Source organism: Sphaeramia orbicularis, chromosome 9 (assembly GCF_902148855.1).
Source record: "Sphaeramia orbicularis chromosome 9, fSphaOr1.1, whole genome shotgun sequence".
NCBI lineage: Eukaryota > Metazoa > Chordata > Actinopteri > Kurtiformes > Apogonidae > Sphaeramia > Sphaeramia orbicularis.
Genome location: NC_043965.1, coordinates 36,467,667 through 36,492,864, shown reverse-complemented (window position 1 = coordinate 36,492,864; position 25,198 = coordinate 36,467,667). Strand labels below are relative to the sequence as shown.

Below are 25,198 nucleotides of genomic sequence, written 5' to 3'. Positions count from 1 at the left end.
ATGGTACATGGGGAGCATCCTTCCCGTACATGGCAGCTCAGAAACACGACCGCTGGGGAGGAGTGGGACTTCCAAACGAATGCAAATCAAATTAAGCTCAAATTAGAATTGCACGCTTGCATTCTGATGCTGCGGATCTAAATACTGAGCTCCGTCACTGTAAAATTGTGTTTCTGCACTCCTCAAAGAACATCTCCCCAGAAGGGTGTTTTCTTTTCCCTTTGGTCTGACCGTTTTCGCAGTTGTTCAAATGTAAAAGAAAAGATCTGCTCAAAATAAAACCATTTTGTTGTATAGGACCAGTGCCAATCTGCTTTTCATTCCTCTTGCTTTGAGAACTCCCACAGCTACAGAAAAGTACAACAAATGGAGAAAACAGACATTATTTTGAAAATGATCATCTTCATTTTGATCAAATGACCTCAGTTAGGTTGAGCAGCATTAATCAGATGAAGATTTCAGAGGGAAAGGGACTATGCTAATTGGAAGCCCTTTAAGTCCCCTTATCACCTCACCAGAGTCTGCAAAAGTCATTTGAATACTGCTCATGTTCCCCAGGTAGTCAGAGATTAAATCCACCAGAATCCTCTCTCCTCTGTGCATCACTGTCAGCCTCTGTGCTTTCTGCCTCCACCCCCACGTCTTTATATTAGTAAAGCAGGTCTTCTTCACATGAAAACTCAAAGCAAAGAAGAGTGACTGAAGTGCCCTCTGCAAAGTCTGAAGACATCCTTATGGTTCCGCTTATTTACCGGTGGTGTATGTTATGCATGGTCAACCAAATAACTGCTGTAATATCCCGGAAAGAATAGATATCACTGCTGTGCCGAAAGAAATGCGGCGCCATTTATTTAAAGCCAGAATGTAACCTGATGCAACTGCAAATACAATAAAATAACAGAACAAACCGGTAGGTTTCAGTTGGAAATAGATGCAAACATTTGATCCTTGTGTTCATAAATAAAAGCAAATGACACTCATACCCCAAGTGCATCATTTAATATTTATGGGATTTGCTTTTTGTAATATTCCCGGAGTCTAAATCTCTGATGTGATCAAATCAGATGACATCAATATCTATAAATAAGGAAGCAGCACGTCTGACATGGAAGAAGACCTCTCTTTATCAGCACTGATTTGCTTGTTACTGAACTTGAATGTATGCATGAAAGGAATCCAAGCGCTGACCAAAGGAAATAAATTGAATGAGTCGCAGCCCCTTATGGATGACATCTATCAATTTGTAAACATGCAATAGTGTTGGGGTACTGTAACCTTACAGCGTTCTTGACAGAATATAGCTGCTGAGGATAATGGATACTGATCATAGTGTGATATTGAGAGAGAACAGAGCACACAGGGACTATGTAAAGCTTCTAACATATCTAAACATAAGACATGATTGGTCCTGACTGGCATACAACCGCTGTTGTTACAGCAAATGATAATTATAAATGGCTGCTCCTGTGAATCACACTCCCAGCCCTTCAGTAATGGTTTTCTGTGCATCCTGTATCTATTTGCTTTTTCAGGTCCAACTTTAATGAGCTACAAAATGGACTCTAAGGGGTTGGCCTAAACATGTTGCATACAGTCATCTTGATATAATAAAAAAAAACAAAACAAAGCACCATGACATTTTAGTGTCCTCGCCAAACAGATGACAAAATGTACAACAAGGTACTGGACCAGGCAGAATCGTTTAATTAATCCCTTGCTAGCAGCAGATGGGCGTGAGCTTTGTGGCTCCTAGTAAGAGCTAATGTATTTTTGCACTCAGTGTAATGACGGGCCAGTCATGATGGCAAATGTGGATCTACCAGCTTGACGACTGATGCAGAGAGATGAGGTTAAAAAAAAAAAAAAAAGAAAAAGGAAAGCATGGTTGCAGTGGGTCAAAGGTTTGTGTGATCTACTAACCCAGTAGAGGAAAGTCAAGGACAGGGCAGACAGACAGATGACAGCCCCACCTGTTAATCCCCTGAACAGAGAAATCCTAAGGAATGGCCTACAAAAGCTTCTTGGTGGGTTAAAAGAACTCTCAACCTATCCAAACTTTAAAAGATTACCAATGAGGCCAATATTCATAATAAACAATATTTCTAGCACACATTAAGTTGTGATATTGCCTTACGTGGTTATAATTAGCATGTTCATGTACAAATATAAAAATGCTATTACTTTAAACCATTACCCCTGTTATAAATTTTACACTTGTAACAATTAAGGCATAACTGAAATGTTAAAGGTTATGTTTAAGCAACTAAATGCTATGTTTAAGGCCTGGAAAATATTATGGTTTTAAATTTAACAAGTGGTGCCAGGCACAACAAACCCTGCCCCTGCATGTATTGTAGGTTGTTTTGGCATTGATCCAGCTGATGTCATCATGTCTATGCATGTGCTGATGTCAGCATATCAATTGTTTCTATATATGTGCCAAGTTTTTTTTTTTTGTTTTTTTTTAATTCTCTTTATTGAGTTTTTTCACATAGTAACAAAAACGTGTTCATGTACATTCATTGTGCTCAATGCAACAAAAATGAGAACACGCAGTAAAACAAAAAGCACACAAATGACAGCAAACACTGAACATCAAAAAAAACAAACTGAGGACATCATATATCGCCCATCCTAAGTTGTTTACCCATTTGCATTATTAAAATAATCAATGAAAGGTTGCCATGTTGAGTGGAATGCATTTAATTTCCCTTTTAATGAAAATTTTATTTTTTCCAATTGTAAGTGTTTCATTACTTCTCTCATTAAGGCTGAATGGGTGGGGGGAGTTTTTTGTTTCCAATTTAATACAATTAATCTTTGCGCTAGCAACACCACAAAACATATCATATTGTTTTGGTTGTTGGAAAGTTCAACAGCAGCCGGCTTCACACCAAACAAAGCAAAAACTGGATCTGGTTTAAGTTGTTTTTTTAAGATTTCGGATAAAGTCTGAAATATCTTGGTCCAGTATAATGTGATACAAGGACAGTTCCAAAACATATGTGCAAGTGAGGCCAGCCCCTGTTTACATCTGTCACAGGAGGGGTTTACCAAGGGAAACATCTTTGATAGTTTCAGCTTTGATAAATGAAGTCTGTGTAGAATCTTGAATTGCAATAGACCATGTCTGATGCAAACAGAGGAGGAGTGAACACATTCTTGGGCTTTTAACCACTGATTGTATATAATGTCTACTATATGTGCTAAGTTTTAAGTAAATTGAAACAAAATTTATGTTTTTATAGACTTTTGAAATTTCGCCCATTATAAGTAAATGGGAAGAAAAATATTTTAAAAATTCATACAAAACTTAAACTTTGACCTACTTTTCCCAAAATGTAATAACATCTACTCTGGGTCACTGGCAATCTATAAACTCAATTTTGTATGAATTCAACCAATAGATTTGCTGCTACAGACATGTGAAATTTCACCCATTATAATTAGATGGGTAAAAAAAGATTTTAAAAATTCATAAAACCTACTTTTCCCAAAATGAGACCTCTGCATCTTTCCACTCAAGCTGCTGAAAATCAACACTGTGACACAGGTTTTTGTCTAATCTCAAGGGTTTCCAGGAAGGTAAGGGGTTGAATATGGGGTTGAGCGTTGTAATTACAGATCACTTATCAGATTCAGTCAAATGTAACTTGGAGATGATTCTGTTGCTTTACTCTGACTTCACCTTTCCATAACAGCATGAAACAGCGTCAGGTTTTTTTATCTTTATATTTAGTTTTTAGATTTGGATAGAGAAGAAAATGGCAGGAGTAGGTGTACTGTAAAGTTCTGGATTTTTTTTATTTATTTTTTTTTGGGGTTCCTGAAGCTTTCATTTCTGAATAATACATTTTTTGGTTATTTCTGAATGCTACAAAAATACAGCAGAGAAGCTATTTGCTACGTTGTCCTCTCAATATTGTTGTTGTTATCCTCAGCATAACCACAACCATGTCATGTGTGTGCTTACACATGTACGACTGCACAGCCTTTAGCAGACAAACATGTTCCAGAGCAGGAAAGTGCTTGGAAAAGTGCAATTAGAAAACACTATCAAAGGTAGTATTGACCAGAAAAAAAAAAAAAAACACCCACAGAAGCACAGCAGGGGATAAAATAAATCTCAGAAGAAGGTAAGAGTAATTTGTGGGTTAATCAACACTCTACACACACAAGAGCCCATCCCGGTACATTTTGTGGCGTGCTGCCTACTTAATTGAATATTATTTCCTGGGTAACTCGGTTGGCTTTAGCTGTGGTAAACTGAAATTAAAAGACACAGGAGGCATGTACGTGGACCAAATGTGAAAATTACACACACTTGAGAGACAGACTGTATTAGTTGAGAGGACGCTCAGTGAGAATAATCTATCACCCGTTCTCCAAATTCCCTCTGAACGTTACCAGGGTTACAGCAGCCCTGAGATTTCACATGCACTGCTTCAATTTCCATCATGTGCCAGCGAGGCTTTGCTCTGCATCTATGTAGGAGAAATTAGTTCCATAGAGCGACTTAAACATCTTCTCGCCTCATAAACAGATTTTCGGCTTGAATGCATAATTATACTGTATATTTACAACCTAGCTAGCAAGAATACATCATATGTTATCGACTGTGCAATAATACAGCAGACGGTTTTAGCTCATGTTGGTATTAGCAGAGTTTGATATTCATTTTCATGCTCATATGGAAAGCTGGGTTTTCAAAAGTGTTTGCAGGGAAAGGTCTGAAATTAGTAGCAGCACTGGTTTAAGTTAAGACAAGGACTGAAGGCATGCAAAAGAAGGATGGACTACATTATTCTGCCATTTAACAAATCTGTGGGTTTCCACTGTACTACAAGGTGAAGCACAGGACTTTCATGCTAATTTATTAAGTTGTGCAATGACAAAGGTCAAGGCAGCTTTTTCCAACGACCTCCAATAAGACATGGCAGACTATCCCTATAGGTCAGCCATCATATTCAATACACCTTTGACCACAGCAAATTTCACCAATTTAACTGCTTTGTCCATGCCCTGCACATGGAGAATAAAAGATGAGCAGAAGAACAGAACTGTGCTCTAGAAGAAAATTTTAACCCATAAAGATCCAAACATCCACCTTTAACCAAAACCGTCTACTGATGAAACTGTTTAATACCTGCTGATCCACTAATCCTAGCAATGCATGTAAATAATTGGTGTAAAATACAGTTTGTCATCTTTTCATGGTCATCAGATATGACCCATTTGGACGTTCAGAGGCTCCGTAGTGAACGTGGAAACACTGCCATCTTCTACAAAATTGATTCACCAGTAAAACCCATGGAGTTGGATCAATGACAGTGGATAGACACATTGGTTTCAGTTAATGATAGATTTTGGTGAAAGACACTTTTTCTTCAGTTTTCTCTGTTTTTGATATAATAACCATCAACTTTAATCCAAGCTTCAATTAACATTATATGATTTGTAAATTAAATAAAGGAAAATACCTGATTTTGACTGAAAATTAAAAATAAAATGAGGAAGTCATTATCATAATAAATAGTGATAAATCACTGAAGAAATGTTAAAAATAGAGAGAAATCCATTTGGGAACTGACACAAAAGTAGCACTGGGTCTTCATGTTTAAAGACTATTCCACTTGGAAACATTTCAGTATCTTATTCAAGCCAGTGACTCACAAAGGTAGGTCAACAACCATCAAAATAGAATGGAGTTTAAAGGAATAAAAAAAACAAATAGTAGCATATCTATAGCCCAAGCAAGGTGATCTCATGTTTTCCTCCAGCACTATGAGTTTGAAAGCAGCTGAGCCTTTTATCTAAGTTGGATGAAACATCCCGATAAGCTCAAAAGTCATCCTGGAGTCTGCAGAGGTCTGCATGTGGGATAGCATGTGTAGGAACCCCCTTGCACCCAAGGGACTCAACTTGGTTGGAAAACAGAGCAAATCAAAGACACTAGCGGAGGCTAGAGGCAGAGAGGCGTGTGGGATTCCTTCAGGGGGCTGCAAAGACTCATTTAATCTCTCTATACTTCCCTGTCGTCAGCAGCTGTTGGAGGCAAAGGGGTTTAAGACGCCATGGGCTGAGGCCCATAAGAGCAGATTAGGATGGAACATGGGGGAGGAGGAGGGGGGAGGAGGACGACAGTGTGATTTTTCATCACAAATATGAAATTTGGTAGGGGCTGGGCTGTCGTGGTGCTGTAGGTCTGTCAATGATACAGAAAGCAGGTCCCTCGCTGGAGGAACGACATGGGTGTGTGTTGTGGGCAATCCCCTGCATGCACAGTGAGATGTGACGAGTTGCTGCATCTCTTAGAAAATGCCACAATTAACAACCATCTCCTATCTTTTTGGGGGGCTGCTTTGCTTTGCTCTGTATGCAAAAGAAGCACTCATATAATATTCATATCTTGTCCTGAACAGCTGAATGCAGATTGCAAACCCAGCGGGAGCACTTACAAAGGGAGAGACAAGCAAGAGGATGGCATGGCATTTGGAATTGGTGTCAAACTCCACTTGGATATCTGTGTTGCCTGCGGTCAGCCAATTGATTTGCACTGTTGTAATATATATTCTAAATCCCAGTGGTGCAACCAGTGTTGCTTATTTGTGGGCTGTGTACACTATTATATTACGAGAGAGAAGAAGAGATTATTTGAAGCCATTTTAAGCTGTGACGGTTCTTTCCTGAAACGTTTTGCACAGACACAGTCTAAAGGATTACTTTGTATTTAAAAAAAAAAAAATTCACTGCAGTGTAATTTCAGAGAAAAAAACTTCATCTAATCCATCTTAAAATAAAAGCCCTAGCAATGCATTGAAAGAAATTATTTATTCTTCTAACTCAGGTGAGTCACGTACCCCTAGTGGCTTATTCTGATTAGGGGAAACATGCTGCGTTTCTGCAAAGATCTTGACTTGTGCAGTGTCTGGACCTTACACTGCACTGCTGTCCACCTGTCTGCCCTACTGCAACAGCCAGAATGAGGTAATTGGGGTCATACTGCTTGTCGTAGGGTTTAATTATTTTCTGATTCTTTCTGCATATTAAACAGTGCTGGCAGAGAAACATCTGGGGGTTTAATAGTAATGGGCTAAAGTGTATGTTTATGCTGGAATTGGCAAAGATCCCAACATATGGGGCAGGATTATTACATTGGGGTTGTGGAGCTTGAGGAGAGCCCTGAAGGTCAAAAAGACAAGGATTTTGCATGAAAATCACAATTTTCTTTTTCCTTTTAATCTCACTTGGCAAAGTTTTGAAAAGGTCAGGAATGAAGATCTAAGATGAGAATGCTCTGCATTAAGAAGACGAATTGAAGAGAGCACAAAAGTTACATTAATCCTGTTTCATTCCTGTCATACTTTTTGTATGAATTACTTAAAAGAGAACCTAACTTGAAAGCATCTTGCAAATCTACAGCATACCAAAATTCAGAATTACACTTCAAAAAACATACCTAAAACACCTTAAATAATTGAAAAGCACAGGCTAGTTTGATGAATAAGACTACAAAAGGTGTTTTCACTCACTCCAAAGGAAAGGCACCAGCTTCTTCTTTTTGATATTAATCTCTACTTGAAACCTTTGGATGTCTCAAGCGGCAGTAATTAATTTTATGACAGCTAATTTGAAAACCTCTTTTCATTCTTTAAAAAAACAGTTTCTTATGAAGTTAAAAGACATGATACCGTTTAAGAGGAAAATAGAGTAGTTTTCACAATTTATGAAAAAGTTTTAATTTCTTAAGTGTGAGTGAACAGACTGAAAATGAAAAAGTACCCATTAGTACCCAGTATCGTAGCATCTTATCAAATTGGGTTTGCTCATTAAATCACTTTTCCTGTCAGTCTCAGAATATTAAGCCCACTGACTTTATGACTCATAGTTAGTTGATAATATGTGCAGTAGAATGCCGTCTGCCTAAATACATTACGTGACTATAGCTTACATAATTAAACCTGCATTACCTGATTACTTGTCCACTTGAGGACAGTGGAAAATCTGTGAACACAACACTGCCTTATTATCCTTGTGTGACATTTTGAGATAATGTGTTAACAAGAAAATAAGGGGTCACATTGATTCCTGCATTTTCCCTCCGTTTTTCACTGTTTTAGTTTTATCTCTGTTTTTGTTTCCCTCAGCATCTGAGGAGAATCTGGTCTCTTAGCTGCTAAATCCTACATAGCCGGCTGTGGTAGCTGAAAACTAAACGCTGCGGTCCCCAAAAAAAAAAATCAATGAAATCAATCCACAGTTATGAGCGAATAGATGTTAAACAGCTCCATATTGGGACTGTGTGTGGTAATTACCTGTGGGTTCATCTTCGCTTCAAGTGACCCTTTTCATATTATAAATCATCAAATATGTAAGATATATGTACTGTATAAGGTAACTGATATGCCTTTTATGTCAAAACTAATCTAAGTTGAGGATAAATAGAATAGAATGATATGAATAAAATGAATATAGGCCATTATTATTTATTTCAAAAACTGTCATTTTCATTGTGTCTGCTTGTTTGACTGACTATATTACATTTTTGTCATGCAATTCTCACTGCAAAAATATTACACAGGCCTTTAAACTGCAGATCGGTCTTACTTTACTCCATCGTATAAGACACAAACACAGACTGACAGATTCCAAAGAAGCCAATGAAAATGTGAGAATTGGATTGTCTTTAGAGTGTGGTTAAGTCATACAGGTTGTGAATGCTAAGGTTCTACACAACTCATCATCCCCACCATGACGATGTGTATTAAAAGGGTCATATTTTGCTAAACCCACTTTTATTTGTGTATTTGGAACCTAATAGTTCAAAAAGTTTGAATTTGAACCCTCCAGGTGCTGCCAAGCTATCTTTATATTCGTTCCGGCAAAAATCAAGAGGATTTCTACAACTCATTTTAATTCGTTGTTTTATAACTAGTTACATCACGACATTTGCACATATAAGGTCAAGACTTCCAACGAACATTTCTCCGAGTATGCCATAATTGTTTATCAGCAGCAGTGGTTGTAGTTCATACTGAAAATATGTCCAAACTTTGAGCCAGTTACCTAAAATGTTCAGTTGTTGATTGTATTAACAAACACAAGTCGATGAACGGGACAGAGCAGCAACCTGGAGGGGGTGGGGCGTGAAGGTGCTCATTTGGATTTAAAGGGCCAGCGCTCAAAACAACCTTTCTGGTGTCATTACTCAGAAATAGGGTTGAAGATGGACCTGTGGAGTTGAATTAATGAAGAATTCAGACCCAAGCAGAGCACTTACAGTTTATGTAGACCACACGGAAATATTTTAAAATGCATAATTCCATTTAAAAAAGCAAAATATCGCTCTAATGCTGTCTTTATGTGCTATGGGAATTATGGTAAATACTACTTACGAACTTGAAAATTGCCCATGAACGCGCACCATGTCATATTTTCCACTGGGGAACTGGAAAAAATTTTTGATACAGGAGTTGCCAAGGTGAAAATAACCTTTGAACTTCAACATGGCAGAGAGCACTGAGGGATTGATCTCAAATGTTAAACAATGCTTTTATTAACGTTCTGCTGCCGTTAGCATATTATTTTGCATATTTATAGTGTACACAATTTGCAAAAAGACTATTTTACATTGTTTTGCCATTTTGCATGTTCTCCCCATGTGTGTGGGTTCTCACCGGGTACTCTGGCTTCCAAAGACATGCATTAATAGGGTCATTGGTTAAGGTAAATTGCCCATAGGTGTGAATGTGAGAGTGATTGGTTGTTCATCTCTATCGTGGAGAGGGTCGCAGGGACATGTATACACTGACATATATAAAGTTCAGAAGACGAATGAATGAATGAAAAAAATGCTGTAGCAGATGAATTACCATGTCTAAAACTGTTTTACCCAAGTAGCAGGTTACCATAAATTGTGTGTCAGCCATTTTTCATTTTGCTACAACAACAAAAGCACTTGAACACAACGCGCTGGTAATTTCAAAATTATAAGTGGAAAGGATCATCTTCCCGATAGCACATAAAGGCAGCATAAATGACAGGTCTTGACGGATTTCTCTCAGATCAATTGTTTAAACCGCACATGGAGATATCTGGCTCAGGGTGATAAAAAACATGAAAACACCGTACTCATACAGATTTAAATTAATTCAACCCCAGCCAGCTCGTAACAGCGCTGCTGACACACAATAAAGTGATCTCCTATCCTGAGGAGGGGAGTTTGGGCATATGTCATATACTATGTCAGTGCGCATTCACAAATAAATCACAATCTTTCAGCAAAGCCCATTACATCATTCAGCGTAACAAATGCTTTGGGCTAACTGAGTCCCTGCGGGAGATGGCTCTGGCCTCTGTCATGCCATGCCAGCAACACCAACAGATCAGTTACTACTGAATCCCATCAGCACTTCCATCCATTCCTCCCCCTCTCGTCATCTCATTCCTGCAGCGCTTGCCTCCACTCCCCCTTCTTTGCTCACGCTACTGTCATTCACGGTGCCAGCATCTGTTTGAAGTGATTCAGTGATGAAAAAGAGGAACGGGGTGGTGTGTGTGTGTGTGTGTTTGTGACAGTGTCTGTATATAGAGGTTTGGTATTATGCTGGTGCTGAGGGATAAACCTTATTATTAAGATGTTTTGTTTATGCGTGAATATGTTAGCATAATATTGTTCTAATAAATATAGAATTTATATTTACATTTTTTTTACTTTAATCCACAGTCTATAATCTATGAGGCACAATGTCGGGGGTAAAACATGATTTGAAAGCTGCACAATTTTCTGTTTTATTGTAATAATGGATAAAATAATTTTGTGTGATGTTGACGCAGCTTACCATAAAGATAAACCCAAAGAACAATTTTTTGTGCTTTGAGCTTTAATTTCTATCACTTACGATGATATTGTTCTTACTAAAGTAACACTGTCCGACAGGGTAAAAAAAATGAGACACAGGTTGTAAACAAGCCGACAGAAGTGCCGAAATGGTGTGAAAAATTAATACTTAAACAGCAAAGGGTTGAAATATAATAAAATAAGTGCCTCTCTGAAAAGAAATACATTTTTTGCGATACCCAGTAAGTTATGGTTTATGACACTGCAGGTGATGAATGTCGATATGCATTTCTTAGCACCTTAATGAAAATTGAATCCCAAACTATTCCTCCTTAGCATTGAGCTTTAATAATTCAAAACTAATAAGACCAGTATAAAGGATTTCCCACTGAGGTCTGTGTGCATTTGAGTAAGGGACCTCCAATAGTAGACGGCTGCCCAGTAAGATATTGCATATAAGGAAGCTGGAGTTTACAGTTACATGTTCTGCCACTACATTACACTGGAGCAAAGAGATCATGGCAGTAACTCAAGGTTAGAGGTTCAATTACCAAGGTGCCTGGGTCCACTCACAACCTCAGTATTATTTCTAAAGATTTTTTTTCCTACAGCCAGTTCTCTCAACTCTATATTGCTCCAACACACAAACACACACAAGCATCAATGAATACTCTGAATGATTAAATCAATCCGAGCTCCAGTGATGCCAAGACCTCTCTCTATTCCTTTCCATTCCTGCCTCACCTCCCTTCTCTTCTCTCCTCCCTCACTTCATTCTTCCCTATGAACCTTCAATAACTGAGGCCTCCCACCGGGTTTGTGTGGCTGGCTTCAAGCGCTGAAGCGAACACCCATCGCCCATCCAACAGCACCCACCCGCCGGCTTGTGGCACTATCAAAGAACTCAGTAGAAATGGAAGACGGGGGGTGTCTGCAGGAACAGCTCAATTGCTGGGGCTGTAATTTTCTCACAGGCATGGAGGGGATGCACATTTGGTTGTGTAGATTGATCCACATCATTTCATGCCTTGGTGGCGGTGCCTGTTGGCTCCCATAATGCCCTGTGGTAATGCTGCAGGATGACTTCAGTGAACTGGCTAAAGAGCAGAAGCAATGGAAGTCTAACACCTTGACACAAATAGTGTCACTCTCAGCAGGGGCTTGGCCCAGGCCTATCTGAACTGGAATTGGCAATGGGAAAACTAGCAGAATAAGAGGATTACTGTGTTTCCTGCAAATATGATCATGGCAAGTTAGCACAGATACCATGGCAACAACAGAGACATGTGTACTGGAAGAAATTATTCAACACAGTTGTCAAAGTAGGGCAGAAAAATGCTTAGCTGAGCTTTTTAGCATTAATTTTTGGTTAATTGTGGCATCCTAGCATTGTTTAAATTAGTCAACATGTATGTATGATGCCTGTGTGTAGCGTGTATTGCACATGTGAGTGTACTTTGGGATCTTCAGATGAAGAAGCCTCAAGCCCACTACAGCACTGCCCTTGATGCTGCAAAGCCCTGCATCAGCCAGAACTGATTTCATCAGAACCAAAACATCGGGTGGCAGAAAGACCCTCATTTGCACTGATCCTCCATGTCACTCTTCAGAAAACAGACTTCAAGTAGAGGGAGAGATAGGAAAAGGGAAAACATCCTTTATTAATGAGCCAGCCCCCCAAAAAACACTCAGGAAAGGTTGCCAATTAGGCCGTCACAAGCCCAAATCCAGTCTCAACCAATGAGCAAAATTCTTCCTTTTGGGACACTGTACTGTTCCTTACCACCCTGTAGTCATTCCTCTCCTGGTAGAAGACTATTCCGCTGTAGGAGGCAGGAAAGACAGCTTGCATCCACCATCACTCAGTCCCAGCTGGGCAAAGCTCCTGGCTTTCACCCTTCACAGAAGACCGCTGCAGTGCGAGTCCTGCACATCAAAAACCCTCCCACACATAAAGCCCAGCATTGATGAATACTTTGGCATCTCGTCCGCCACATTCATGTTCTGACAGTGTCCCTTTATATTTGCTGCCAGCTCTTAAGTAGGGGAGAAAAACATTTTCCTGTCTTTATTTGACAGCCTCTTCATGAGGCCATCTCGCATGACCTCCACATAAATTAACTGTCACATTGCTGTTCAGCCAGGGCCACAAACATGGACAAAGGCACAATGATTGTAAACCGTCTACCCACATACAGAAGTAAAATTAGTCATACCTTCATTTTCCATTTATTAAAAAAATGGTGAAATTCCGGTTTTGTTTTTTTATCTTAAAATGCTGATCAGATTCACTTAAAGGTAGACTTTCTGTAAGAGCTGTCTCCATAATCTAGCTAAAAATAATGTCATTTATATTATTAAAGAGCTATTGATGAGCTTTCATATTGCGGTGTTTGTTCACTCAAAAGTAATGCATTATTCACTTCTCATTTAAAAGATAATTACATTACTCCCATTGAGATGTAGGGGTTTTGAAGTTTTCATTCTCTCTTACCATCAAAACCTTATTCCCCCTGTGATTGCTCAGGAAAGCTTAAGTATATAAATGTCTAATAAGGTTTACCCATTATGTTTAGACATTTTCAATATGCATTTTTTTTCCACTCAAGGCTTTTAAACACTTTCAATGGCTGCTCCTTTGTGTATCCTTTAATATCCAGGAACCCAGTGCCGTCAGTGGGCTGTTCACCTACGCACAATATAAGTGACAACAGTTTTTCTAAGGTTCATATTAGAAACATTGTGTGGAGGTGATTAGTTGGCCTCCTATTTCTGACCTCATCTAGATAACAGCAAAAGGAAGGATTATGTTGAAAATGATTCTCTGCGTGACTTGACTCTGCAGAGAGAAAAAAAATATATATAGGACAAAGTGCAAACAAGAGAGATTCTTAGAGGGCTGTAATTGGCTCTGGTGAAGTAGTGCACCAAGGATAGGTCGCCTGAGATGCGACCACAGATTTGACATGACTAAAATGCCAGATGGCCAACCTGTTCCGTTAGACTGGCTTTAACATGAGAGTTTTCTCAATGCACTTGTTTCGCTAAAGATCTTTATTGGAGGCTTTGTTGGCATGAAGATGTGCTTTTCAGTAGACATGGAGCCCTACTCCCCAGAGAGATGGGCCTTCACTCAGCAAAGAGGTTCAAGAGGACAGGCATTTCCCACACTGCATCTCAGCAAAGAGAATCTGTATTGCAGGAAAAAAAAAGTAGAGATGCAATTCCAAAGTTGTCAAAATAAATACTGTCCATCTCTGCAACACCTTGACAGTTTCTCCAGAAGAATCACAAAGAAGCAGCCTTAAAGAGTACCTGTTGTGAATTTTCATTGCCAGCCATCAGAGGCAATTTCTCAAAGACTGCAAGGGAAGCTCGGCTTCCCCTAAAATTACGAAAATTAAATGGTCTAATATGTACGGTTGTGTTGACATTTCATTGACTACATATGTGTTAGAACACGTTCATCTCAAAGACGAGTTTGTTCAGAATCAGCCTTATCACAAATCAACACGCTCGATGTTGTTCACTTCTCATACATTCCTGTTGCGCTGTTTTCTCATACGATCTATGGTCAAAGCATTTGCCCGTAGACGCTTGGCGTCCATGCACTTCAATGGGACTTCATGGAACAGTTTTTTTTCATTGCCTCAAAACTGGACGGTAATTGGATAAATGCCACAATGTTGTTCCGCCCCCGGATGCTCGGCATCTCTGGGGGTGAATGGAGCTGTGGGCGAAGCTGGATGCTGGGCTTCCACATGCTGCTTGGAGGATCAGTCAAAAGGGTGAATCTCATTTGATTGACAGCTATTTTGAGATATACTCCTGCATTTGACAGAGTTCAGTTAAATACTGTCACGCAGTCTGCTTGTGAAATGGAGAGAAAAACCACTATGAAATTACTTGTTCATTTCTTGCACTGTAAATAAAACACACTCATTGTACTTCCTTGTTTCAATTTAACATAATTTCAACGTTTTCTTGTTTACTTGGTAGGATAAGGTCACTGACCATTTTCTTAAAAAGGAACGGAGGGCTGAATTTATGTTTAAATAACTTGACGATTTTTTTTATGTAAGCTGACAATGAGCTTCCCCTCTCTGAAAGATGAGCAGCCACCACTGCTAGCCATCTCTAAAGAATCATGCTAGCAGTTCCGTAACGTACGTTATAGCCTGTTGTCAAGCATGTGTGAGTATTAAGTCTGTCAGACAGGCATGGTCAGTGACATGTTGCCTCCTTCACGGGCAGTTCCAGCACCGGTAGTGACAAAAGCTAGTAGTATTGTCCGATTACCTGGGCTGAGATGAACTGGTAACTGACCCCGTACAGTAGACACCAGTCTGAGATCACACATCATCGACCAGTGCTGGGTCGTGTCTCTATGACATTGATGGAATGCAAAGATTACGGCCGCACAAACCACAAGTGTGAACATGTACTTTCCACTCAATCTTGCTCACTGACTGCCACTTGTTTACTTGTACTCCATTACCTGTAATCAATGACAGGTACATCACTCATGGCTGGCAATGGCTGCTCCCCATAGGTTATGCCCAAACGTGCAATTCATGTCATAAAAAGTCTGCTGTGATGCATTTATAGCTATTTGTTACTGAATTTGCGCCTCTCTTGCTCATAAGTGATCCACAAAGCACAATTAATGCTGCAAGCATGACTAGTGCAGGTTCACTTCAATAGTGAGATGCAAGAAACACATACAGATGATTTATTCCCAAATGCCTCATGCAAAAGGTTTAAGAACATTCTAAGAATTTGAGGCACTCCGCACTTATCTCGACTTGGAGTTTCAAGAATGATAACAAAAACCCTGTTTGAAATAGAAACGCCTATCCAGGAATGAGAAGCCTTGGGCCCCTCCTTTAGCCAGCTCTTGAAAGCTTGCAGACTGGCTGAAGACAAAGCGTACTCATTCCAGAAAAATAGAGCAGGACTGCTGCCATGTGCACTCACCACCCACAAAGAAAGGTGCGAGGCATCAGTGTCTGCCAAATGGCATGTGAAGGCGCAGACATTTGCTTGCTGACCCTTTGTTACCATAGGAGCTGTAGAGAAACTGTACGATAACGGCTGCATCTCCCCTGCTTTTTCCGTGAAGCAATTACCTACAAAACACAATAATTACAGCTACTGTTCAGGTGCCTTATTCTCTTCTTGAACCATCTAATGATGTGCCAACTTCATTTCACACTTTCAAGCTCCAGTGCAAACATCGAATAAAAACAAAGCCAGAAATTAATGGTGAATGAGGCTGGAGAAAAATCAGCATTCTATAGATGATATTGCTGCTACACAAATGCCAATGAATTGTTAGGCTGCACACCAATGAACAATAACACCCCCAGTTTGCAGAGTAAAAAAAATATTGGGAAAAAAGAGAAATATGGGTGTTTTTTGTGTTCCACCCAGCTCCAGCGTCTGGCCTGAGCCGCTGTGTGCTTCTGTGTTTACACTGCTCAGGACAGCCCCAGTGATTACAATTAAGCAGCTCTTATCCCTGGACATAATCAAGGCAGGCCAGAATGTAGAGGGCGGGGTTAATCCTCCAGTGACACAGAGATTCAAGTCTGGGAGTGGAGGAGGGCGATGTGGGTGGGGTGGGGTGGGGTGAGGTGAGGTGAGGTGGGCCTTTATGGGTGAGTAGACTATGAGCTCACAGACGATAGGTCTCGGTCTCAGCTGCGTGTCAACGGATTACGAAACATTACCAGACACTTTATATTCAGTATCTGTCTGTTATTGCTTTTCAGAGGAAAAAATAACATTTCTGTCAACACAAGGGAGAAAGATGTGGGTTTCAGATGTATTCAGATGAATTCAATCACAGTTCTGGTGGTACGGGGAGGGCGTTACAAAGGGGAATGGATTATCACAAGTCAGCATGTTACAAAGCACCGGGTGGCTGCTGTGCTAAAAACAATGCTGCCCAGGCTCACAAAAACCGAGTAGAGAGATGATATCTGATTTAAAACCAATTTGGACGCAAGCGTCATTGTGTGTCTGGCAGCAGTGACCCAGTACTTAAGGACAGCACACAGCATCCGACTGGGGAAAAGTGAAGCCTATCGAGAGTGTGACTCACAGTAATAGCAAATGTCTGTTAACTCAAAGCGTTTCCACTGGTATAAACAAAGTTGTGATGGGAATTAAGAAGAATTACTGTTTACTGCTTAGTAGGCACGCATTTTTAAATTATTCATTGGATTGGCAACAGCCTCTACAGCCCAAGGAGAGACAGAGTTTATATCAACCAAACTAATGTAGCAATATTCTGAGGACTGTTAATGCCTTTATAATATGAAATCTAATCGAGGTGGATGATAAGAGCCTTTAGAAAAATCTTCCTGTGATGTGATATACAGGCCAAGCGGCTCTGTTCATTACCCTCTGCTGGAGATGACAAATCCCTCAAATGGAATGCAGTCTTAAAGAGCAGGAAAATACATGTAAGTAATATCACATTACTGCAACTCTAAACCCAGATAATATCTAGTCACAGACTGCAATATCAATATTATAAGAATACTGTGTCCAAACTCATGCAGCAGGAAAAATGTATATATTTGATCTTATTTATAACCTCTCTGGATATGAAAAAAAGGTAAATAAAACCAAACTCAACCCTTACAGACCTAGAACTATTTTTGTGGTGACTTCCATTATAATTTTCCATCTACATTTAACCTTTTCCAACTGATTTATCATCATGTGTTATAATATTACCCATTTTTCAGCAAAAATCAGGTATTTGCCTATATTTAAAACCAAAAAGACCCAGTGCAAATTTTATGTCAGTTCCCAAATGTACTTTTCTCTCCATTTAACCTTTCTTAAAGCAGCATATGACGTTTGTCACCAATTTTGCATCAAATCTGTAAAACCCGAGTGATAGCCTAAGTATCATGAATCTGTTACACTTCTCGTGATTTACATACCTGAATCATTTCCCTCATGGTGAACAACTTTGACGTGTACTCCATCACAAGCAAGTTTGTGTGTTTACATAACAAACTGAAACCCACTTGAGCCGTTTCAGAATTCCACGCAGCCGCAGCAGCAAGAAGCAATGAAGCTGTTTCTATGTCTGTTGCTGCTGAGGCCATACTGTGGCTGCGTGGAATTCCCATTCCCACAATGCACTTGACAACAAAATTTCCGAAAAGGCCCGTGTTACATTTTGGTTTGGTATGTAAATAAACAGACTGCTTGTCATGGAGTACACTTCTAAGTTGTTCACTGTGAGGGAAGTGCTTTAGGTGCGTAATCACAGAAAGACTAATGGATTTGTGATACTTGGGCTATCACTAGGGTTTTACAGATTTGATGAAAAATTGGTGACAAACATCATACGCTGCTTTAATTGATTTATCACCATTTAGTATTATATTATCCTCTGCATTTTGCAATTTTCACTGTAAATCATGTATTTTCCTATATTTAATCTCCTATACTTAATTTAGATGCTCATGAAAACTCAGAGTAAACTCAAATGTTATTACATCAAAACAGAGAAAACTGAAGAAAAGGTGACTTTTTCAGCAAAATATATCTATAATAGAGTGTTTACTGGTGAATCAATGTTGTAGAAGATGATGTTTCCACGTTCACTACAGAGCCTCTGAACATCCAAATGTCTGATATCTGATAACCATGAAAAGATGAAAAACTGCATTTTTTAACAGTTACTAACATGTATTGATAGGATTAGTGGATCAACAGGTATTAAACAGTTTACATCAGTAGATGGTTTTGGTTACCAGTGGACGCTTGGGTCTTTATGGGTTCATTTACTGATCATGTAGATGTGCATAAAAACTTATTATACCAAAACAAAGAAAATTGAAGAAAAAGACTTTTTCAGCAAAATATATCATTAACTGAACATAAAACAAGCATCTACAACCATTGTCATTTGTCATTCATCAATGCTGCAGAAGATGATGGCATTTCCTCATTCACTACAGAGACTCTGAACATCCAAATGGGTCATATCTGATGCCCATGAAAAGACAACAAACTGCATTTTACCGCAATTATTTACATGTATTGATAGGATTAGTGAACACTTAAGATATGTAGATGTTTTTGGCGACAAGGGACAGTTTCTAACAAGGTTAATATCATAAAAACTTGTGGTTCAACAATGCACACTTTGCTTTAACAGTGTTTATTATGAAAAGACAGTAGTCACAACACTTCAAAAACAACACAGCTGTAAGAGCCAAAGCTACTTGGATAAGGTCAAAGCAGAGTTGTGATTTTCCTTCAAGGCCTTTAATACCATCCAGACAAAACAAAGCCTCTGTGAAACTCTCTACATTTTATGGAACTTCTAAATTTAACCCCTTGACAGAAGTGATCGATACAATCTCAACACAGTTCTGTAGTAATACCACCCTGCCCAGCCCCAGACAAAGACATGAATTATAGCCTGTGCAGGATGGACGATGTAGGACAGGTGCCAGGACAGGCGGCTGAGGGATTGGGGAGCGGGAAGGCCGGAGAGGTCGGAGGTGCATGTTAATCACGTCAGGAGCAGGAGGCCGAGCGCTGCAGGTGTCCGTCCCACAAAGGTCTATTCACTCTGGGTCCGGACCGGCTCTCCCCCCTGACTAATGGCTGTCACAAACCGCTTCATTCAGCTCACAAAACACAGCTCGTCCATGAGCCGTCAGAGCACACACCGGGAAAAAAAATTCAGAATGTGAATGTCACTTTCGGCTTGATGAGTCTGAACATCGCTCTACGATAGCTTTGCTGATAATTACCACTCTGTGTGACTCCATCGTGAAATTGCACAATACATTTCAACACGGACAGCATTTTATGCAGTAGGGCTCTCAAGGATGTGAAGCATATAATTTCTGCCCTAATTGAACTGACAAACACATAATACCGTTTCTATATAATACTGCTGCTATTCACCAATTCCCATGCACACCCAGTAATGAAATGCTACACTGACCATGAAACTATAATGAGGTACGTAGGTATAAGGCTAATATGATTAACATAGTACTGGGTCTCAATATAGACTTAACTGTTTCTATATTTATGTTGATTTACATTGATATGCAAAGGGTAAATTCAGTAGGTAATTCATGCTTTATTGTTAGTGCTGTAAATGTGGTTTGTGAAAGAATAAGTCAAAAGGTCAAAATGTGCATTCTGTTAAGCTCCCAGACGGATTTATGCAGATGGTTTTTTTTTAAATGCAGCAAAAAAGTGATACACCATGGCTGTGGCCCACCCGCACAGATATTTTCACTTATTCTTCCTGATTGGCCATCTCCTGGGGCATGTGATGGAGTATACACACAATCATTCATACTCTAAACACATGTAGATGCAGTCAGATTTACGCTGCAGACATTTGACAAATCACAGTAGGAAAAGCGTGGCTGCTTATAAAATTAATGATAGCTGAATTTTCATTAACCTTTATGGTTTCTTTGTCCTTGTATGTGCGTGCTGGCTCACTGTCGTACTGTCATGATTCGCTCTGACACTGTTAATGTTATTAGTAAGACCTGTGGCTTTGCTGCTGAAGTGAGTCACCGTATCTGCAGTAGAAAAGGTCTGTTTGGCTTGACTTCTTCTAAGGTCCAAGGTTGGAAAGCTACTGACGTGAGCTACAGATCTACCTTCATTTCAGCTCTTTTCTACTAAATAAAATGGCAGGTTTAAACCAAGATTAACTACGAATAACTATACTACTGAGGAAAAAAAAAAAAAAAAAAAGAGATTGGGACTCTTCCTGACCAGCCTTTCACAGTGAGTAGTTCAGTGCATAAATTAATATTGGTGTTCTATGTGGTCCACCATTGATCATATTATATATCTATGAAGAATACAAGTGAATCCTACATTCATTAAAGTTTTTGCTTAATAACAACTGCACCGTATTGCATTACATTACAACTACTATTGCAGAGTATTGCAAAACCTATTAATACTCACAGACTCATTTCTCTACTGCTGCTCTCTTTTTCCAAGTGTTTTGAAGACTTTGGACATAAATAGCAATACAAAATATTTGCTACTGGCTGTGACAAAACATTTTTCACTCCAGAAGGGTTTTTTTTCTGTCATTCTTCATTTTTCTCCCTATTAAAAGGATTTTTTGGAGTGTTTGGCTACACTCAAACTGAGGGTTGAAGGACAGAGGGTGTCACAGACTGTAAAGTCACTTGAGGAAAATTGGTGTTGTTGGGATATTGAAATAAAACTGACTCGACTGGTCAGCATGTTTTGCGTGTCTTTGAAATAGGTAAACATAGGAGGCCAAGTCAGTATCATTCAGTGGCTCACATGGATCAGGCATGACATGTCCAACACAACCACACAGCTAAACACTGGTAAATGCTGACAAATTCACCATCTCCCCAGCAGGACTTTGAGATTTACATCTGGGGTCTGTAATTACACCAAATTAAGTTTAATGTTTTTGTAATGGCTACACAATGGCACAGAAAATTAATTACTGACTAGAGCTTTGATGAAGATAGTACACTTGAACAGGTGGCTAAACAGCATTTCAGCCATAACTTTGCACTATAAGAATTACTGCAGTCTCACTGTTGCAACAGTGATAAAACCTGATTATTGATCTATGATCCACTGGTGACTTGTCTAATGTGTGCCTCCTAATATAGTACAACACATAATGGGATAGGCTCCAGCCCCTTCTGAGGTTCTCAGCAACACCAGAAATTCACTAACTACAAAGAACATAAGGTTGAAAGCATGATGTCCAGACAAGGGAATCATAAAAAGACAGTGCCACGGTTCATCAGTTTGTCCTCACACTTAAGACAAAGAAAAGATCTGACAGTAACCAGCTTCTACATTTAAATCCAAATTGCCATCATGCTGCAGGGCTGACAGCTAGGAATGCTACATCTTCCTCAGGCAGTGTACTTCCTAATGAATTAGCGCATTAGAGCATGAATTGCTCCTGAGATTAAAGATGACCTAAGGTCTTGTCAGGTCCATTACAAAAACAACTTTTTAACCTTTAAGAGCTTCAAGAGCTTATATAAGTATCAGTTCCATAGCCCCAAAACAAAATCTCTCAAACTGGGCAGAAAACCTGGTGGTATAGGTCAACCCCCTTTAACACACACTGCCATTAAAATATACATACAGTAAAAGTATTGTTGCGCATTAATCACGGTAGTTTGTTATTTGATGGTAACAAATATAGTCATTATTGCCCATCCTCACTAATGACAAAGTTTAGATTTGGTCAACATGCATAAAAAAACAAATAACCTCAAAAAAGGACAAATTACATAACACTTTGAACATTAGTATTCATGAGGAGTCTATTTTTTAATCCCCCGATACTAAGCATCTTTTCAGCACAGTCACAGGTGGTGTGGAAATACAAGTCGTGTCCAGAGAGCACTCGAGTTGCAAATATTTTGTATTATAAATGAGCTATTCCCTGATTACCAGTGAACCCAAAATATATTCATATTTTTATCTCTGAAAGTGAGAATATGCTGACACAGGCATATTTGTGAAGATGAACCCATTTATACCTATAAGTCTACTTCAGGGAAGGGTTAAATCTCAAGTCTTACAAACTGCATGACACTACCTGCAACAATGCAGTGCCACGAACATTAAAATGTGCAATTCCCTCGATAGATCTTCATATATACACACGTCTACTTGCAGTACTATGGCACATACAGCATTCCTAACTAAAAACAAGTGTCAAACAACATCTGAACAATTATTCTTCCCAACTACAACTTGGCACAAAACCAACCAGAACGATCAATACAATAATACTGTAATGTGGCTATAGGCTACTGGTGTTAGACATTTCCTTTTGACTTTGATTTTTTCTGACAGCATCTAAAGCGCTTGAATAGCCTCAGTTTTTCAGAAAGGTCTATTTGTGAGCAGCACAAATCTCTCATGGGAATCTTAAAATCATAAAGTGACTGTTTCCTCCAGCACTTTACACATATTGCATGTGTATATCCTGTGACAGCCCCAGATATATAGAGGCCGACAAAATCTGGAGCACCTGGCTCAGTGTTCACTGTGATGTAGCCCACTGTGATCACTGTGGATCTCTTTGCTTTCCTGCACCTGCAACCTCTTTCTAGCGTTGTTTTTTGCACACATTGTATAATTATTTAATTATTTAACCAACGACATAAACATAGACAACTACAGTAACTATGTGATGCTATATTATTACCTATAGACAGACAAACATTATTTCAAACGAAAGTAGGCAAAAGAAATTCCAAAATTAAAAAGGACACTCCAATATATGGGAATAAATCAACCAAAAACACAACATGCATATTTCATACTTATTTTATGTCCAAAAAGGAGAAGGAAGAAAACTATGACTTCACATAACCTTCACATTCATACTGATGCAACTACAGATCAAATACATGAATGAAAACCTGCACATAAGGTCTTAAATAAAGAATATGTTTCCATTTGTGACAAAATCAACTGATCACTTCAACCAACCATTATCTGAAGCTTTTCCGATCACAATGTGACGTGGATTTCAAAGGTTTCATGGTACACATTGAAAGCTAATCTCAAGTACATGTAAATTCATTTAGCGGGCAGCAATTGCTTTAATTGCATCCAACCACATCCTGGGGCTATTAAGGACCTGCTGGGTGTGAAAAAGCTGACCAGGACTGATCAATGTCTACTGAGAACTTCATTTAAGGCTTCTTAATGGCCTGAGCTCAGGTTGTTGTGAGCTGTTCAGTCATTCTGGCGGTTACTCACATGGGAGGTGAATCCAGCACTATCACCCCTAGTCCATCAGTTCTGCTACTGACAGCCGCCCCCTTTTCCATATAAGGTAATTAGAGGAGAGAAACCGGAAGACTCTCCATGGTAACTCTCTTACAAACAGGAGGGGCAAAACAATGGACTAGTAGGGATGAGATGATTGACAGCTCTGTGCGGCTCGTGCCTGATGGTTTTCACTACATCAACGAGGAGAGGAAGCAACGTAGAAATACACATTTTATCTGCTTACGTTGTTTATTTTTTTTTTTTTTCAATTTAAATAAACGACTGAAAATAAATCTTCATGTCATACCACGTCAAATATACCGACTATTTACCAAAATTATTATTAATCCTCAACTAAACCCATCAGCTCCGTGCAGTCTAATCTCTTATCAGATCACATGCTGTCGTTTTCTGTTTTTGTTTGTTTATTTTATTTATTTTTTTTTTTTTCATAATTTCAGTATCAGTTTACATTCATGTTACTACGATATTGTCACACCCTCCTCCTCCTCCTGAGTTTCTAATGACACATAGTACTAAAACTTGGCAATAGATAAACACATGGATTTTGTTACATCGTGTTGTATTGTTATTACCTCTGTTGTTTTTTCAGTTCATCCTTGTTCTCGCAGGCGAAGAGACTGTCCAGTGTGATGAGCAGTGTTAGTCCGAGCCTCAGCTGAATCAGGTTATTCTGCATGCAACTTGGCTGCTGCAGGCTACTACAACTACACTACAAGCCCCTAAATCTGGAATTGGACTTGGTTGGTTCTCTCACGTCCTTTCAGCCACGCACCGCATGCAAAAACACGAAGAAGTCTGACTGATTTTAAAGTTCTACCCAGAGCAGCTGCCGGCAATAATCAGTAATTAGTAACTGCGACGTTGGTTTGTATGAAAGGCAGAGCAGCCTTTATCCCTCTCATCCACAACAGTGCTGGATGTTGTCGGTCACAGCAATCCCCGCCCCGTCGCCACTCGAACAGAATTGGATGAAATTTCGGACAGATTTTTTTTTTCTTCATTGACTCAAAAACAAACAAACAAACAAAAAAAAAAAAAAAAAAAAAAAGCATAAAATTGAGTTAGTAAATTTAATCCTAACGCTGCAACGATATTTGTAATTATTTTAATAACCATTTAGTAAGTCAAAATATTCCCATAAATCGTCAACTGCATAATAAGGCACTGTATATGAATAAAAAACACTGATATGCGAAATATACTTTATGTATTATGTTTAATTTCTCCAGATTCGACACGTTTATTGTTTAACCAATGTTATTGATACTGTTTTTGTCAAGTCAGCATGAATGCAAGAACTATTTCTTGGTAATGCCTTTTCAAAGTAAAGGTTTTCATAACAAAAGTACCTGGTTGGAATACACAGCACACGAAACATGCCTATCTATCTATCTATCTATCTATCTATCTATCTATCTATCTATCTATCTATCTATCTATCTATCTATCTATCTATCTATCTATCTGCATATTTACAGTTTGTCTTTTTTTTAAACCTTCATTCTTATGAAATTGCTT

General features: G+C 39.1%; 1 protein-coding gene across 1 annotated transcript in view; it reads right to left on the bottom strand.

Moving 5' to 3' along the window:
* The window catches only part of arvcfb (ARVCF delta catenin family member b), a 278,368-nt gene extending 253,764 nt beyond the window's left edge, over nucleotides 1-24,604 (bottom strand). The window contains 1 exon segment of the mRNA XM_030142598.1: nucleotides 24,253-24,604. The gene's annotated coding sequence lies outside the window, so the exon portion shown is untranslated.
* Nucleotides 24,605-25,198: the final 594 nt, after the last annotated feature.